Source organism: Dendrobates tinctorius, unplaced genomic scaffold (assembly GCF_039654945.1).
Source record: "Dendrobates tinctorius isolate UK_male_01 unplaced genomic scaffold, ASM3965494v1 ptg000160l, whole genome shotgun sequence".
Taxonomy (NCBI): Eukaryota; Metazoa; Chordata; class Amphibia; order Anura; family Dendrobatidae; genus Dendrobates; species Dendrobates tinctorius.
The window spans coordinates 5230046-5249150 of NW_027361827.1; positions in this window are offsets into that span (position 1 = coordinate 5230046).

A 19105-nucleotide genomic window follows, 5' to 3' on the forward strand; every position below is an offset into this window, starting at 1 on the left:
GTTTAGTCTTTAACCAGTGAAGTGCATGCTCAATTGGGTTGAGATCAGGTGACTGACTTGGCCATTGAAGAATATTCCACTTCTTTGCCTTAATAAACTCCTGGGTTGCTTTGGCTTTATGTTTTGGGCCATTGTCCATCTGTAGTATGAAACGATGACCAATCAGTTTGGCTGCATTTGGCTGGATCTGAGCACACAGTATGGCTCTGAATACCTCAGAATTCAGCTGCTTCTGTCCTGTGTCACATCATCAATAAACACTAGTGACTCAGTGCCACTGGCAGCCATGCATGCCCAAGCCATCACACTGCCTCCGCCGTGTTTTACAGATGGTGTGGTATGCTTTGGATCATGAGCTGTACCACGCCTTCACCATACTTTTCTCTTTCCATCATTCTGGTAGAGGATGATCTTAGTTTCATCTGCCCAAAGAATGTTCTTCCAGAACTGTGCTGGCTTTTTTAGATTTTTTTAGTCCAGTCTAGCCTTTTCATTCTTGATGCTTATGAGTGGCTTGCACCGTGCAGTGAACCCTCTGTATTTACTTTCATGCAGTCTTCTCTTTCTGGTAGATTTGGATATTGATACGCCTACCTACTGGAGAGTGTCATTCACTGGGTTGGCTGTTGCGAAGGGGTTTCTCTTCAACATGGAGATTATTCTGCGATCATCCACCAATGTTGTCTTCCGTGGGCACCCAGGTCTTTTTGCATTGATGCAGTGCTTTCTTTCTATCTCAGGATGTACCAAACTGTAGATTTTGCCACTCCTAATGTTGTAGCAATTTCTCGGATGGGTTTTTTCTGTTTTTGCAGCTTAAGGATGGCTTGTTTCACCTGCATGGAGACCTCCTTTGACCGCTGTTTCCTTCACAGCAAAACCTTCCAAATGCAAGCACCACACCTCAATTCAACTCCAGGCCTTTTATCTGCTTAATTGAGAATGACATAACGAAGGGATTGCCCACACCTGTCCATGAAATAGCCTTGGAGTCAATTATGCAATTACTTTTGGTCCCTTTAAAAACAGGGTGGCACATGTTAAGGAGCTGAAACTCCGAAACCCTTCATCCAATTTTAATGTGGATACCCTCAAAGGAAAGCTGAAAGTCTGAACTTCAACTGCATCTGAATTGTTTTGTTTAAAATTCATTGTGGTAATGTCTAGAACCAAAATTAGAAAAATGTTGTCTCTGTCCAAATATATACGGACCTAACTGTAAATGCAAAGTGTATACCTGATGACCGCAGAGTGACCAAATAAGATATACACCAGCCACAGCAATGTCCAGAAATAGCAAAGACCTGATTGTCTGGATATAATGGAGAAAAGAGACGCGACTCTAAGCAAATAAGCTCATAAGAGCAAAAAGTGCATGAAAAGATTAAGGTGCCAAATGTAGCTGTGGGATAAGAAGGAGGGGGGAGCAAAGCCCCATGCATATCGCCATTACCTATGTGGCTTCTTCAGGGGAGGATAGAGCGCTGAACATCTGTATGTGCCAGATATATACGTATATATGACATACACATAAGGAGCATAATTAATTGAGAAAGTATTACCAACCCAAGAAGCCAGGGAATGCCGCATGGCGGCGGTCATTTTGTCAGCGTTGTTATGAACAAATAAAGTTGGTCGCAAAATCAATAAGCGCGTTCACTAGTTGGCTAAGCACAAAGGCGCATGTGCAGACAGCGCAGTAATGCAATGAGATTGTTCACAAAGTCACAGAGAGCGTGCGTTAAATGGCTAAGCACAAAGGCGCATGCGCAGATGGTTGACTTATTATTACTTTTTGTGAATTTCTGTACTTGTATTATTGCGCCGTTTGCACATGCGCCCTTGCGCTCGGTATCTAATGCACACCATGTGATTCTGTGATTAACTTTTTCGTACCATCGCGCCGTCTACGCATGCGCATTTTGCTTAGCCATTTAACTCACGTGCTCTGTGACTTTGCGAACAATCTCATTGCATTATTGCGCTGTCTGCGCATGCGCCTTTGTGCTTGTTCATCTAGCGCATGCGCTTATTGATTTTGTGACCAACTTTATTTGTTCAGAACAATGCTGACAAGATGGCTGCCGCCATGCGGCGTTCCCTGGCTTCTCAGGTTGGTAATGCTTACCCTTTGCTTATATATATATATATATATATATATATATATATATGTATGGCAATTGTTTGCATGGTGCTGTGAATAGCCATATATGTTTTATGTGCAGGCCTCCTTGCCACTGTGATGGTGTGATAGGCTATATGGATATCATTTTGTGTATATTTTTATTTCACTGATTTTCATAGTGTTTTTCTTGTTGCCTTGTATGTCTACAGCCTGACTTTTATCTATGTCTCTTGATGACCCCCTGTAGTGTCATAATCCCCCAGGCACCTTTTGTCAGGCATGGGAGGCCTGAAAACCGCCCCCACCCGTCTGGCTACTCCTGGACATGGGGAGGGGGCTGGAAGGCACAGGAGGGGGGAAGGGAGGACAGGAGCTGGACATGTCAGTTCCTGTGTGGAGAGCATCGTGTGAAGACAGGACTTCAGAGAGAAAGAAGAGTATATGGAACATGGTATCCTCTGTCATTTGGATTCTGGACTATCTTATCCTTTGTTTGGTGGACTGAATATGGACCTTTCGTATTTTTGCCTAAATAAAGGTCTTGGAATTGTTCACTCTTCCCTTGCTCTGTTGATTGTGTGATACCAGAGAAGGACCCTGTGACAACTGGTGGCAGCGGTGGGATCAACAGAGCATAACCCAATGGAGAACCACCCACAGAGTGAGTACAGAAATTGGACTGTATCCTGTTTACAGGAGAGAGCCAGAGACCTGGGCCTGAACTACCAGGGACTGACTAAAGAGGCATTAATTGACCTACTAGTGGGTGCTAGTCAGACCACCTACTCCCATATGTCTGAAGGACAAGCACTGGAGACAGGGATCCCCACCCCAAAATGCCAGTGGGTGGTGTGGTACGAACAAGAGATGGCGGTTCTGGGCCCAGGCGTCTCTCAGGAGTACAAGGAGGAGGCTGCCCGCCGGGCACAGTGGAGACAAGAAGCAATGGAGCTTGAAAGAGGGAGTAACGCAATGTGGAGTGTAACCCCAACAATCCGTGAACCTGTATATACTTTACAGAGTTAGATATCTAATTCCAATGGAACAACAAATCATTAAGGCGCAAAAAGATAAATGATCTAACAATAGTGAGTCATAAATACTCCAGAGGCCACACAGCGGATCTCTATACTTTACCCCACCACTGCTAAGTCAGTTGTCACTAGGTCAGATACCCAATAAAGTAGATGAGACCTGAGCCAGACTGTGTAGGTGCTAAGACCCACACGTATCGACACCTAATGTGTCTTCCTCAAGGTCAGCAGTGGTTAATGGTGTATTACCCCTGTTTTTATATATGAGCAAGGTAAATGCATACCAGCAGGGTGAGCAATGGCGGTGATAACTCATGAGTGTGGCTGGACGGCGTGGTATGCCTCCCACTGCGTATGTCTGAGGCTCTCCTCGTCACAGGAAGCTCAGTGCAAGGGAGATTGTTATGTGCCAGCGCAGTCCCAGTGTGTTGCCTTAGCAACATAAATGCGTCCCAATGACGCTCTGCAGATCTTACTGCACATGTCAGCACATTCCCCACTCATAGTGGGAGCAGTGAGTCAGAGGTACAAATAGACGGCGCGATTTACCTCTCACTGCGCAGGTCTGAGGCTCTCCCCGCCCAGGGAGCTCAGTGAAGGAATTATTATCATGCGCCTGCGCAGCCCATATCAGTTGTCAAGATGGCACAAATACAAATGGATGATGCTGTACAGGTCTTACTGCGCATGTCAAACAGTCCCAGTGTTATATATTTATAAAAGTCAGACAAAGGATTAAGCGCTTGCGCAGTCCAGACCTATTGCCATGGACATATAACACAAATAAAAACTTTCTAGATAGACATATCCTAGGTAAGCATTAATATGAGACTAGAAGCCACAATATTTCTTCAAGCCATTTTTACGGCTGTAGTCAAGTAAAGGAATGCATGAAATAAACCTGTTTCAATATGAGAGTTTAACAAATATAAGTTTTATTTCTAGTGCCCAAATTACAAATAATCCCCCTTCTATATGTGTATAGGACCCATACAAAGAATAAGTCCCTTCAGAGATTATTATGCACATACGTGCAGTATTAATCACAATGGGTCATAGACACAGTGTAGAACAACAATACAAAACTTGAAGAATGTTTCACTGAGGAAACACATCTCAGTTTCCCCAAATACTAATAGTTTCCTACAACTGCTGAGGGGTTATACTAACCATTGTAAAGTGTTTTTGCACTAGTTTCTATATTAACACCTCCACGGCCCTGAACTGGGTCATGCAAAAGTGAACATAAAAACAAAAACAAATGGATAGGGACAGACATGGGGGATTCCTAAACAAGGAAATGGAGGAAAGGGGGGAGGGGGGAGGGGGAAAGAGTAGAGATGAATTTATCAATAGGTGACATACAGTATGCATATTCAAAATCCACCATAAAGCACAGTACATCAAAAAAGTTTTTCAGAAACATATATTATATATTAATCATCAAATATCAAACAGCGTGCATATAAATAGCCCGATACAAAGATGAGAGTTTCTTGTTTTCAAATATACAGTCCATAACTTTATGATAACATGTTTCTAAAAGAAAGCTTTTTGGAGGAGGTGATTTCAAGTTCACTCCATATTTTAAACAGCATGCATATAAATAGCCCAATAAAGACATGTGAGTTACTTATTTTCAAATATATAGGCCATATCTTTATGATGACATGTTCCTAAGAGAAGGCTTTTTGGAGAAGGTGGTTTCAAATTTGTTCCATTGGTATAATAAGAAATTTAGAACTTCAGAATTCCTAGAGTTCTACACTTCTATTCAAGGAGAGTGCATATCGTCCTCCGTCCGACACCTATGTGTAACCTAAGATGGAAACTGGAAGAAAAGAGGAAACATGTTATTAGCCTAATAGGCTGTCCCCCCAAAAGCTGCATGGGATAATCAATAAAGGAAGAATAACAGATGGTTATAACCTTTTAGAGAAACCCGTATACAGTAATTCCTCATTTAGGCCTCCCGGTGTTAGGCTCTTTAGCTCATATATCCAACGAGCGTCTCTTCTCAAGAGCTCATCTGTTATTTTGCCTCCCCTGATATTTAAAGTCACCCCCTCCAACCCCATGACACGAAGGGACCTAGAATTGCGATTATGACAGTCCAAAAAGTGAGCCGCTATTGAGTTAATTTGCTTATCTTTATCCCTATCGTTTTTGGCATTGGAAATGTTTGATACATGCTGTTGTATCCTGCAACGTAGTTCCTGGGTGGTTTGTCCTACATACACTTTGTTGCAGCCACAAGTCAGTGCATAAACTAAGTTGCGTGTGCGTCAATTAAAAAAGGATTTTGATTTGACCTGAAAGAGTAAGGATGGTAAATAAATACCCACATCTGATATCATAAATGGACATATTGAACAGCCACAACATGGGTAGGACCCAAAGTTGGGGTTACCTGTTCGTATCCTAGAAATGGGTCACTTGTAGTGGCTATTGGTGAGGCAGTCTTTTAGATTTTTGGCTCTTCTGGCCACCATTGTAGGTCTCTCAGAGATAAATGGCCTTAGTTTTGCTTCACTCCACAGAATCCCCCAGTTGTTTTCCAATAGCCTGGGGATATACTGGGAAAATATATGTGAAGGAGAGTAAAGAGAGAGAGCCCTGCTGACCATAAAATCTTGCACTCTACAGGAGAGAGAGAGAGCAAAGACCCCAATGACTATATTCGCTTACCCTCTATTGAAGAGTTATGTCTGACTTTTTGTGACTTGTAATTTTTGGCTTGAAAAAGGCCTATTATGGCCGAAACATTGTAGAATGGAAAAAGAACGGCACTCAAGCTCTTCTCACATGGCTGTGTCCTGATCACGTCCCTTCTTAACAGACCAAGTGAGGGTCAAAATTTGCAATAAATAGTTGGTGCTCAGCATGAAATGAACAACATAGGAATCCAGCAAAAAAAGGAAATAAGTGCGGCGCTCACCAGATTGTAGTGTAGCCAGAGTCTTTTATTTTACCATATTCGGCATGGACAGTGGTTTTTAGGGCAGGTGAACAGAGGCATGATCATAAAAACGTACACTCTACAGAAGAGAGAGTTACCCAATGACTCTGGATGAGGAAACAACTTTCTATGATGGCCAAGGTTCTGGCCTCCACTATACATATACTGTAATAACAAGTAAGATGTCATAGCTGCAGAGCATAATGATGAGGCCAGGGCAACAATGCAAAATGGCATTAGCCCACTAGCTGATACTTCAGCAGTGTGGAAAATGGTGACCGGCAATTTTTTTCCTATATTTGCTAACCAAGAATCGAATGTCAAAATGTTCAAATTCATGTGAAACCTAACCTCGAATTCTAGAAAATGTGACTTTCGATTAAATCATCTATTTGTAAAGAGGTGCATACCTCTTAATAAATCTACTGCTTTTGGCATTCTTATACTATTTCATTTTTGTTTACCACATGCTATAAGCAGCCAGACTTTTGCACTTTTAAAACATTTGTTGCCATTTTTATTTTGTAGAGTTTTATTTATTTTCCGTAATTATTAGAATGCATTGAGCCTGAAGTTGTCCCAATGACTTGCCTGTTCTAAAAGTCAGGAGTAGAGAGACAAAGACATGCCCTCACTGCCTTTAATCTGCCTTAGCATCTCTCCTGCTTGTGATGGTTGCACTTGACAACAGGCAGTGGACTGCAAGTTAGAGAGGTTGGAGACTCATAGTGGCCAGAACATTGGAAGGATTTACAGTGACTTTTTAACCTTTTAATGACTCCAGCTTTTTTCGGTTTTGCGTTTTCGTTTTTCGCTCCCCTTCTTCCCAGAGTCATAACTAATTTATTTTTCCATCAAAATGGCCATGTGTGGGCTTATTTTTTTGCGGGCTGAGTTGTACTTTTGAAAGACATCATTGGTTTTACCATGTCGTGTACTCGAAAATGGGAAAAAAATTCCAAGTGCGGTGAAATTGCAAAAAGTGCAATCTCCCACATGTTTTTTGTTTGGATTTTTTGCTAGATTCACTAAATGCTAAAACTGACCTGCCATTATGATTTTCCAGGTCATTACGAGTTCATAGCCACCAAACATGTCTAGGTCCTTTTTTATGCAAGTGGTGAAAAAAAATTCCAAAGTCTGCCAAAAAAAAAAATTGTGACATTTTCCGATACCCGTAGCATCTCCATTTCTCGTGATCTGGGGTTGGGTGAGGGCTTACTTTTTGTGTGCTGAGCTGATATTTTTAAGGATACCATTTATGTGCAGATACGATCTTTTGATCGCCCATTATTGCATTTTAATGCAATGTCGCGGCTACCAAAAAAATGTAATTCTGGTGTTTTGATTTTTTTCCCGTTACACCGTTTAGCGATAGGGTTAATCCTTTTTTTTTATTGACAGATCGGGTGATTCTGAATGTGGCCATACCTAATATGTGTAAATGTGATTTTTTGTTTATTATTCATTTTGAATGGGGCGAAAGGGGGGTGATTTAAACTTTTATTTTTTTTATTTTTTTTCATATTTTTAAAAACATTTTTTTTTAATTTTGGCATGCTTCAATAGCCTCATTGGGAGGCTTGAATCTGCCATAGCCTGATCGGCTCTGCTATATATAGGCGATGAGCAGGTTGCCTATATGTAGCTGAATTACTGCATTGCTATGAGCGCCGACCCCCGGCATCAACAACCATAGAGATCTCAAGTAGACCTGTGGTTGTTATGCCAATGCATCGTTGACCTCCGATCACCTGATGGGGTCACTGATGGGCGCATTTCCAGCCCGGCGGCTGGAAGTGCTTGTTAAATGCCGCTGTCAGCATTTGACAGCGGCATTTAACTAGTTAATAGGCGCGGGTTGATCGCAATTTCACCTGCATCAAATTGTGGGCATGTCAGCTGTTCAAAACAGCTGTCATCTCCCGGCTTTGATGCGGGCTCACCACCGAAGCCCTCATCAAAGAGTGGGATCTATCTTTGGACATACTATTGCATACAAGGTTGGAAAGGAAATCCCTTTTATCTTACTAGGGAAAGCTTTAATTTTCATTCATTAGAAATAACATTTTGGACAAGAAAATGAAGCCTAACATCATTATCTGGTATTTTGTGTATTATTAAAGTAACATTATTTCCAGCTTTGATCCAATTTCCTCTGCCACATGATATACTACTTTATTTTTAATAATAAGGCAGCGGAGAATTTACAATGTTTAGTAACTAATTCAATTTGCACTTAGCCGTCTTTAAAGATATGCAGATTGAACATAATTATCAGTGGCAATATAGATATCATTGCCACTTTGGGATGCTATGTTTTGGTCCCAATGTGATAAGTTTTCCTGCAACCAAGAATATTAATATTAAACATTCCTTCCTTTCTCCCTTCATTCCTTGATTTCTTCTGCCATTTACAAACTTTATAAAATAATCATGTACCCCTCACAAAAGCAATTTTTCCTAGATGGAATACAGTTTCAGTGAAATTAGTAAAGAAAGTGATTGATATCTATTAAATTGTTAAACTTGGAATACATTCCACAGTAAGACATAGACATGTTATAGAGGAACCATGCAATGGCTTACATAAGAAAAAGGCAGAGCTCAGCTTTGTGTTAACTTTGCCAAAGGATGAGACTAGATGAGTAAGCAAATTAATTTGATGAACGATTTTGATATCTCAAAATGGTGGTAGCGGAACTGCTAAGCAATTTGATTGGGCAGAAGAGCTCAGTCTTCAGTGGAGGCATGTGTGAAGAGAGTAGCATGACCAAACTATGTTAAGGCCCCGTCACACTAAGCGATCTCGCTAGCGAGATTGCTGATTTTGTGACACATCAGCGATCTCGTCAGCGAGATCGTTGTGTGTGACGGGGATCAGCAACCGGCCCCCCTGCCGGTTATCGCTGATCATGCTCGAGCGGCCTGGGCCATTTTTCGATCGCTGGTCTCCTGCTGCCCAGCGCGCATCGCTGCATGTGGCAGCAAGAGACCAGCGATCAGCGTCGCTGGGCGCTGGTTGCTAATGTATACGTCGGGTATCCAGGAGCCGCGGCTCCTGGATACCCGCTGTTTACCTTGGAAACCGGCGTACATGCTGGTTTCCAAGGTAAACGTCGGGTATCCAGGAGTCGCGCGGCTCCTAGTTACCCAATGCTTACCTTGGAAACCAGCGTGCATGCCGGTTTCCAAGGTAAAAAGCGGGTATCCAGGAGCCGCGCGACTCCTGGATACCCGACGTTTACATTAGAAACCAGCATCCAGCGTCGCTGGTCCTGATTGCTGGGGCTGTCTATGTGACAGCCCACCAGCGATCAGCCTAACGATGTCCCAGCGATCCCATCATGTCGGATCGTTGATGGGATCACTGGGACATCGTTTAGTGTGACGGGGCCTTTAGACTAGAACTTGGCAGTACCAAGTTGCTGCACATAACCACATAGAAGTCAGCTTGCTAGCGCCCAATTAACTAGAGGAGATTTAGAAAAAAATTTGGGGTCTGTGATACGCTGTACAATTTGCACAAACATTAACTCCTAGGACTTATGGAACACAGGTCAGATGACTGTTTAAAAGCAGGGAGCGCCTAACTAGTTACCAATTAGTAAATGCTATGTCTCCTTGCATCTTCCCCTATCAACTCAGAAATATAGAGAAATACAGAGCTTTAGCTATGAAAATCTGATAAATACTCAAATCTGAAGCTTTCCCCACTTGTATCTCTCAGACTCAGCTTTTCAAGGTATAAAGTCTCCCCTTGTAACCTGTGCCTTCAGACTTCACTGTGACTGTGCATCGTTCCCTATATAGTCATCTGTTATCTGTGTCCACTTAAAGGGAACCTGTCTGCAGGATTGTGCTCAGTAACCTACAGACAGTGTCAGGTTGGCGCTGCTCTTACTGATTAAAATTATACCTTGTTTGTTGCTGTTTAACCCCTTTACCCCCGAGGGTGGTTTGCACGTTAATGACTGGGCCAATTTTTACAATTCTGACCACTGTCCGCTTATAAGGTAATAACTCTGGAAAACTTCCATGGATCCTGGTGATTCTGACAATGTTTTCTTGTGACATATTTTACTTCATGATATTGGTAAAATTTCTTTGATATGACTTGCGTTTATTTGTGAATAAAACGGAAATTTAGCGGAAATTTTGAAAATTTTCCAACTTTGAATTTTCATGCCCTTAAATCACAGAAATATGTCACACAAAATACTTAATAAGTAACATTTCCCACAAGTCTACTTTACATCAGCACAATTTAGGAATCCAAACTTTTTTTAGTTAGGAAGTTATAAGGGTTAAAATTTGACCAGCGATTTCTCATTTTTACAACACCATTTTTTTTAGGGACCACATGACATTTGAAGTCACTTTGAGGGGTCTATATGATAGAAAATACCCAAAACTGACACCATTTTAAAAACTGCACCCCTCAAGGTGCTAAAAACCTAAAATCAAGAAGTTTATTAACCCTTCTGATGCTTCACAGGAATTTTTGGAATGTTTAAAAAAAATGAATCCAATTTTTTTTATTTTCCCAAGGGTAACAGGAGAAATTAGACCCCAAAAGTTATTGTGCAATTTGTCCTGAGTACGCTGATACCTGATTTGTGGGGGGGAAAGACTGTTTGGGCACATGGCAGAGCTCAGAAGGGAAGGAGCACCGTTTGACTTTTCAATGCAAAATTGGCTGGAATTCAGATCAAACGCTATGTCGTGTTTGAAGAGCCCCTAGCGTGCCTAAACAGTGGAAACCCCCCCACAAATAACACTATTTTTGAAATTAGACCCCAAAAGGAACTTATCTAGATGTGTGGTGATAACTTTGAACTCCCAGGTGTTTCACTAAAGTGAAAATAAAAAAATCATATTTTTTCCACAAACTTGATATTTTAGTCCCTAATTTTTTGCTTTCAAGAGGGTAACAGGAGCAATTAGACCCCAAAAGTGGTTGTCCAATTTGTCCTGAGTAGGCTGATACAACATATGTGGGAGAAAACTACTGTATGGGCACACGTCGGGGCTCAGAAGGGAAGTAGTGATGTTTTGGAATGCAGACTTTGATGGAATGGTCTGTGAGCGTCTTGTCACGTTTGGAGAGCCCCTGATGTGCCTAAACAGCGGAAACCCCAAAAAGTGACCCCATTTTGGAAACTAGACCCCCAAAGGAACTTATCTAGATGTGTGGTGAGCACTTTGAACTCCAAAGTGCTTGACAGAAGGTTATAACGTAGAGCCGTAAAAATAAAAAAATCATATTTTTTCCTAAAAATGATCTTTTCACTCCCAATTTTCTCATTGGTAACAGAAGAAACTGGACCCCAGGAGTTATTGTGCAAATTGTCCTGAGTACGATGATACCCCACATATGGGGCTAAGCCACTGTTTAAGCACATGGCAGAGCTCAGAAGGGAAGGAGCGCCTGATTTTACTGTTAGGCTGTGTGCCCACATAAGCGTTTTTTAAGCATTTTTGAACCATTTGTCCCAGTCAAAACACTTCAAAAAAGCATAAAAGAAGCATCCCATTCATTTTAAATGAATTCCGCACTTTTTGTGCACATTGATGCGTTTTTTTCGCTCAAAAAACGCTTAGCAGTCAAAAACGCAGCATGCTCATTAATTTTGTGGAAAATTCCGCATTTTTGCTATTTTCTATGAGTCAGAAAACGCGTGGAAAAAAACGCTTCAAAAACGTGCGGTTTTTATGCAAAAAACACGCGGAAAACATGCAAAAAGCGCGCGGTAATAAAACATGCACTTTCTGGGAAGGTGTCCAGTTTTGAAGCAGAAATTTTCTGCATACGTGGGCACTTAGCAGGTGCCATGACCCACTAGGAGAGCCAATGAGATGCCAAAACGGCAGAACTCCTTATAAGTAACCCAGTTTTATGAATTACACCTCTCAATGAATTCATCCTGGGGTGCAGTGATCATATTGACAGCACCGGTGTAGAGAATTTTATACCATTGGGCAGTGAAGAAAAAATAACTACATTTTTACCACCAAAATGTTGTTTTTGCCCCAGATTTTACATTTTCACATGAGAAGTGGGTAAAAATGGCACCAAAATGTGTTCCACAATTTCTACTGAAAGTGGAATTTATCTACCGGTGTAGTATTTAACTGTTTTTATTGATTTTGAAGTTTTAATAAGGGGGAGGAGTGAGGAGGGAAATGTAAGGTTTTAGGAAAAGGGGGAGGGGGTACAATTAGGAGAGGGGGAGGAAAGGGAAGGGAAGCAAAATGGGGTGACAATAAAAGCTAGAAGACTCCAAATATACATTTCCATAGCTTTGCATATGAAACTAATGCAGATGTAAACTGTATAAACTGTATCTAACTTAAGTTTATATCATAAAAAAAAACTAAACTGTATAAACTGTATCTAACTTAAGTTTATATCATAAAAAAAAACTGTTGGCACTTAATGACCAGTATAGTAAAAAAAAAAAAAGGTTGTGTGTTGACCAGCCAGATCTGTGGGAGTATTCCATCAGCCATACCGAAGCGCAGGTGTCGTTTATTATTTGAACAATAAAGTATATCTTTGGTTTAAGCTGTAACAGGAATTGATTTCCATTTGTCCCATTTCTTTGTGTGTTTCTTTAAGTTATTATTAATAATAGCGAAGCCTAGTTCCAAAGAGAAGTGCAAAGTGCAAAAAGATTTTCTCCAAAATATCTGAAAACTTTGGCACATTCACTCTTTTCCAGTACAATGCCAGGGAATTATCTGCAGGAGTAGTAATGATTTTGACTCCATGGGTATTTTCCAGAAAGAAGCAGCACTGAATGTTGCTGAGTGAAAATTGCAAACTGTTATTGTACTGACCAGTACGCTGTAGTGACCAATACGTTTCAGTCACCAGTACGTTATGCCCAGCCCGTGCTTCTGGAGGCATGCATCCATAAGTTAGGTGGGCTCTTATTGCTTAAGAAAAGCCAAACATGAACACAATATGTGGTTTAAAGAGGAAGACAGAGGTATCACAAATGCGCTGCTGATATCCAAATATCGGTGAAATTAAAACATTTATTTAGACAGGTTTAAAAGTCAATGTGTTTTGAGATCACGCAGGACTTCTTCATCTGGGCAAATCCTGGACCAGGTTTTGTCCTGATAAAGAGGTCCTACGTGACCTCAAAATGCATTGACTTTTAAACCTGTCTAAATAAATGTTTTAATTTCACTGTGGTGTGTGACCACTTCTGGCACTTAGCGCCGAATGTCAGCTGTCAGCTGACACCCGGCGGCGATCTCCTATGCATCACTCGTGTGTGCGGCCGATCAATATGACGTAATAATCCTTCTCTGGGCAAATAGACCCTGGGCACATGGACGGATTATTACGTCTGATGTCAGAAAGGGGTTAAGGTTCATGAATCACCCTTCTGTTATGAATGAGTCACCATAGGAGACAAAAACAGAAAAACTAGCTAAGTCCAGAAAACCAGAGAAGTTGGCAGCTATCGGATTGCAGACCCCTGAACCTAACAACAACTAGCAGTAGCCGTGGGGGGTTCCTACGGTGCCCTAGACCCCTCGATCACAGCCGGAGAACTACATAGCCTAAAGACAGAAAGGGAAATCTAAACTGCCCCAGAGCAGACCCCAAAGCAATAGACAGCCCCCAACATATAATGACGGTGAAGCAAGATGAAAAAACACTCACACAGATAGAAAGATAGGCTGAGCAAATGATGGGCCCAAGCTAACTAAATAGGACAGAATAGAAAAGCTGCTGTCTGCAATCCGCCAAAACCCTCTCAAAAACAAGAGCCAACAGACTGATAGGGAAAAAAGCCCTGAAGACGCTAGGCTTCAAAAAGACTATATCAGTACTCAGGTATTTTCTGAAGACAGAGCAAAAAGGAATTCAGCTCACCCAGCAGGGAAAGGCAGAAATCAAGAAAAATAAGGCAAAACAAAACCAAAACACAAATGCAAAAAGTAGAGCAGAAAACATAGCTTTTGAGGAGCAGGAATCAGACTGGTCTCCAAGAATCCCTCATAGTACTATCCCGCAAGGCAGAAGGGCGTCGGCTGCCTTATATCCAGTCAACAATTCTAGTCACCCAGTCATCATCATTCTGCTCAGGTGCTTTGTAATCAGCCTCACTACCTTCCTTCACCAGAAGAGGGAGTTCATCAGACCTCAATGGTGAAGGGGAAAATGAACTCATAACAGTACCTCCCCCTTGAGGAGGGGTCACCGAACCCTCATCCACACCACCAGGGCGATCAGGGTGAGCCCGATGAAAGGCACGCACCAATCTTTTCGCATGAATATCAGAGGCAGAAAACCCAGGAATTATCCTCCTGACCATAACCCTTCCACTTAACCAAATACTGGAGTCTCCGTCTAGCCAGACGGGAATCCAGTATCTTCTCTACCTCATATTCCATGTTACCTTCAACTAATACAGGGTCCGGAGGTGCCACCCCAGGAACAACTGGTTCAACAAACCTCTTCAACAAGGACTTATGAAACACGTTATGAATTTTAAATGTGACAGGAAGAGCCAAACGAAAAGAGACTGGATTAATAATCTCCAAAATCTTGTAAGGTCCAATAAATCTAGGCTTAGACTTAGGAGAAGCCACCTTCATAGCCATATTTTTTGATGATAACCAAACCATATCACCAACCTTAAACTGGGGACCAATGGTCCTATGTCGGTTGGAAAACCGCTGTGCCTTTTCCTGGGAGAGAGATAACTTATCCACCACTTGGTCCCAGATCTGGTGCATTCTCTCCACCACAGTGTCAACACCTGGGCAGGCAGAAGGCTCCACCTGCCCTGAAGAAAATCGAGGATGAAACCCAAAGTTACAAAAAAAAGGTGACATCAAAGTGGCAGAACTAGCTCTATTATTTAAAGCAAATTCGGCCAAGGGCAAAAATGAAACCCAATCATCCTGATCAGCGGAAATAAAACATCTCAAATACGACTCCAAGGTCTGGTTTGTTCTCTCCGTCTGCCCATTGGTCTGAGGGTGAAAAGCAGAGGAGAAGGACAACTGAATTCCCAGCTTGGAACAGAAAGTCCTCCAAAATCTAGACACAAACTGAACTCCTCTGTCTGATACAATGTTCTCAGGAATCCCGTGCAAGCGAACCACCTGTTGCAAAAACAGGGGCACCAACTCAGAGGAAGATGGCAACTTAGGGAGTGGTACAGGATGAACCATCTTAGAGAACCTATCACAAATCACCCAAATAACAGGCATTCTCTGAGAGACAGGCATATCAGAGATGAATTCCATTGAAATATGGGTCCATGGCCTCCTGGGGACCGGCAAAGGCATCAACAACCCACTAGAGCGAGAACAAGGTTTAGACCGGGAGCAAGTCCCACAGGACTGCACAAAATTCCTGACATCACGAGACAAGGCGGGCCACCAAAAAGACCGACTCACCAGATCTCTAGTACCAAAAATACCTGGATGACCAGCCAATGCAGAGCAATGAACTTCAGACATCACTCTCTTCTTCCACTGGTCAGGAACATACAACTTTCCAATGGGACAACGCTCAGGTTTGTCCTCCTGGAACTCTTCCAGAGCACGTCTCAAATAGGGTGAGATGGCAGAAAGAACTACCCCTTCGCCTAAGATGGTAGCAGGCTTGGTCACCACAGGAGAATCAGCAAAGAAGCTCCTAGAGAGGGCGTCTGCCTTGACATTCTTAGTGCCAGGAAGAAAAGAGACCACAAAATCAAAACGTGTAAAAAACAAGGCCCACCTAGCCTGTCTAGGGTTCAAGCATTTGGCCGACTCCAGGTAACTCAAATTCTTGTGGTCAGTGAGGACCATGACTTGGTGTTTAGCTCCCTCCAACGAATGTCTCCACTCCTCAAATGCCCATTTCATGGCTAACAGTTCCCGATTCCCCACATCATAGTTACGTTCAGATGGAGAGAACTTTCGGGAAAAGAAAGCACAGGGATTCATTTTAGATGTTACAGGATCCTTTTGGGACAAAACAGCTCCTGCACCAATCTCAGAAGCGTCCACCTCTACCTGGAACGGGAGTGAGACATCAGGTTGCCGCAAAACCAAGGCAGAAGTGAATCTTCGCTTCAGCTCCTGAAAGGAAGAAACAGCCTCCGGAGACCAATTCAACACATCAGCACCCTTCTTAGTCAGATCAGTCAATGGCTTGGCAATACTAGAAAATTTTGCTATAAATTTCCGATAAAAATTAGCAAAACCCAAAAACTTCTGGAGGGCCTTCAAAGAAGTGGGCTGAACCCAATCATAAATGGCCTGTCCCTTGGCCGGGTCCATTTCAATAGTTGACGGAGACAAAATAAATCCCTAAAATGAAATTCTCTGTACCCCAAAAAGGCATTTCGATCCTTTGACATACAGGGAATTCTCCCTCAATATCCGGAACACAGTCCGAACATGTTCGACATGAGAATCCCAATCCTTGGAGAAGATCAAAATATCATCCAGATAGATAATCAAAAATTTATCCACAAAGTCTCGGAAAATGTCGTTCATGAAGCACTGGAAGACAGAAGGGGCATTAGTGAGCCCAAAAGGCATCACCAGGTACTCAAAATGTCCCTCCGGAGTATTAAACGCCGTCTTCCATTCATCCCCATGCTTAATGCGGATAAGATTATACGCCCCCCTGAGGTCAAGCTTGGTACACCAGCAAGCACCTTTAACTCTGGAGAATAGATCCGAAATCAGGGGTAACGGATACTGATATTTAATAGTAATTTTGTTGAGGGCACGATAATCAATACAAGGCCTTAATGAACCATCCTTTTTGGCCACGAAAAAAAAAACGGCACCTAAGGGTGAAGAGGATGGTCTAATATGACCCTTCTCCAACGCCTCCTTAATATAGGATCGCATAGCCTCGTGCTCGGGTACAGATAAATTGAAGAGCCGACCCTTAGGAAATTTACACCCCGGGCTCAGTTCAACTGCACAATCATAACTCCTATGAGGAGGCAAAGACGCAGACTCATTCTCACTAAATACATCATAAAAGTCCGCCAAATAGTCAGGAACATCATGCGACTGAGGAGAGGTGGAAAAAACCGGAGCCTCACTAAGGGCACACCGACAACCCCAACTCACCACAGACACAGATTTCCAATCCAAAACTGGATTATGAATTTGCAACCAGGGAAACCCCAGAACAATGGTATCATGCAAATTATGCAACACCAAAAATCTGCAATTTTCTTGATGGTCTGGGGCGACCCGCATTACCACCTGGGTCCAAAACTGAGGTTTATTTTTCGCCAAAGGAGTAGCATCAATCCCCCTCAAAGAGATAGGCGTCCGTAAAGGTGTCATAGGAAATCCACAACGTTTAGCAAAATCCAAGTCCATTAGGTTCAGGGCTGCTCCCGAATCCACAAAAGCCTTGGTGGAAAATGTGGACAGGGAGCAGATCAGAGTAATTGCCAGAAGAAACTTAGGTTGAACACCACCCACAGAAAACGTGTGTGCGAGGCATCTCCACAAAAAAAACACAGCTTATTACGCCTTCCGAACTCCTGACGTTGCTCCCTGGGCAAAACTCTATCACATTGCATAAGTTCAGACACTTGTTCAACAGGTGGCAACACCTCTCATGCAGTCCTGCGTTCACATAAACGCTGATCAACCTGAATGGCTAATGACATAGAATCGTCAAGACCAGAGGGGACAGGAAATCCCACCATAGTATCTTTTACGGCTTCTGACAAACCCTTCCGAAAGAGAGCTGCCAAGGCATTATCATTCCAGGTAGTAAGGACCGCCCACTTTCGGAATTTTTGACAGTACAATTCTGCAGAATCTCGACCCTGGCTCAATGCCAACAGGGTCTTTTCAGCCTGATCAATAGCATTAGTTTCGTCATACAACAACCCCAAGGCTTGAAAAAATGCATTCACATTAGTCAGAATATTATCATCTGGTTTCAAAGAAAGCGCCCAATCCTGGGGATCGCCACGCAGCAAAGAGATGACAATTTTAACCTGCTGCACGGAGCTCCCTGACGAGTTAGGCTTCAAGGCAAAAACTAATTTACAATTATTTTTGTTATTTTTGAAATTCAAAAATTTAGACCAATCCCCAAAAAACACATCAGGAGTTGGGATCTTTGGTTCAGCAGCATGTGAATGAGCAAGGTAGGCGGAAATTCCCCGCACTTCCGCAGCGAGCTGCTCCACACGATCAGACAATTGCTTTATCTCCAGAGAGAGAAAAAAAAATTCCCCCTACAGCCTCAGAGATATAGTGAAAAAATATACACCCTTTTTTTTTTAACAATTCTTTCCTGTTATTGAGTACCCTAGGATCTGCGGTATGGCGGGTGATTCTGTTATGAATGAGTCACCATAGGAGGCAAAAACAGAAAAACTAGCTAAGTCCAGAAAACCAGAGAAGTTGGCAGCTATCGGATTGCAGACCCCTGAACCTAACAACAACAACTAGCAGTAGCCGTGGGGGGTTCCTACGGTGCCCTAGACCCCTCGATCACAGCCGGAGAACTACATAGCCTAAAGACAGAAAGGGAAATCTAAACTTCCCCAGAGCAGACCCCAAAGCAATAGGCAGCCCCCAACATATAATGACGGTGAAGTAAGATGAAAAAACACTCACACAGATAGAAAGATAGGCTGAGCAAATGATGGGACCCAAGCTAACTAAATAGGACAGAATAGAATGGCTGCTGTCTGCAATCCGCCAAAACCCTCTCAAAACAAGAGCCAACAGACTGATAGGGAAAAAAGCACTGAAGACGCTAGGCTTCAAAAAGACTATATCAGTACTCAGGTATTTTCTGAAGACAGAGCAAAAAGGAATTCAGCTCACCCAGCAGGGAAAGGCAGAAATCCAGAAAAACAAGGCAAAACAAAACCAAAGCACAAATGCAAAAAGTAGAGCAGAAAACTTAGCTTTTGAGGAGTAGGAATCACACTGGTCTCCAAGAATCCCTCAGAGTACTCACCCGCAAGG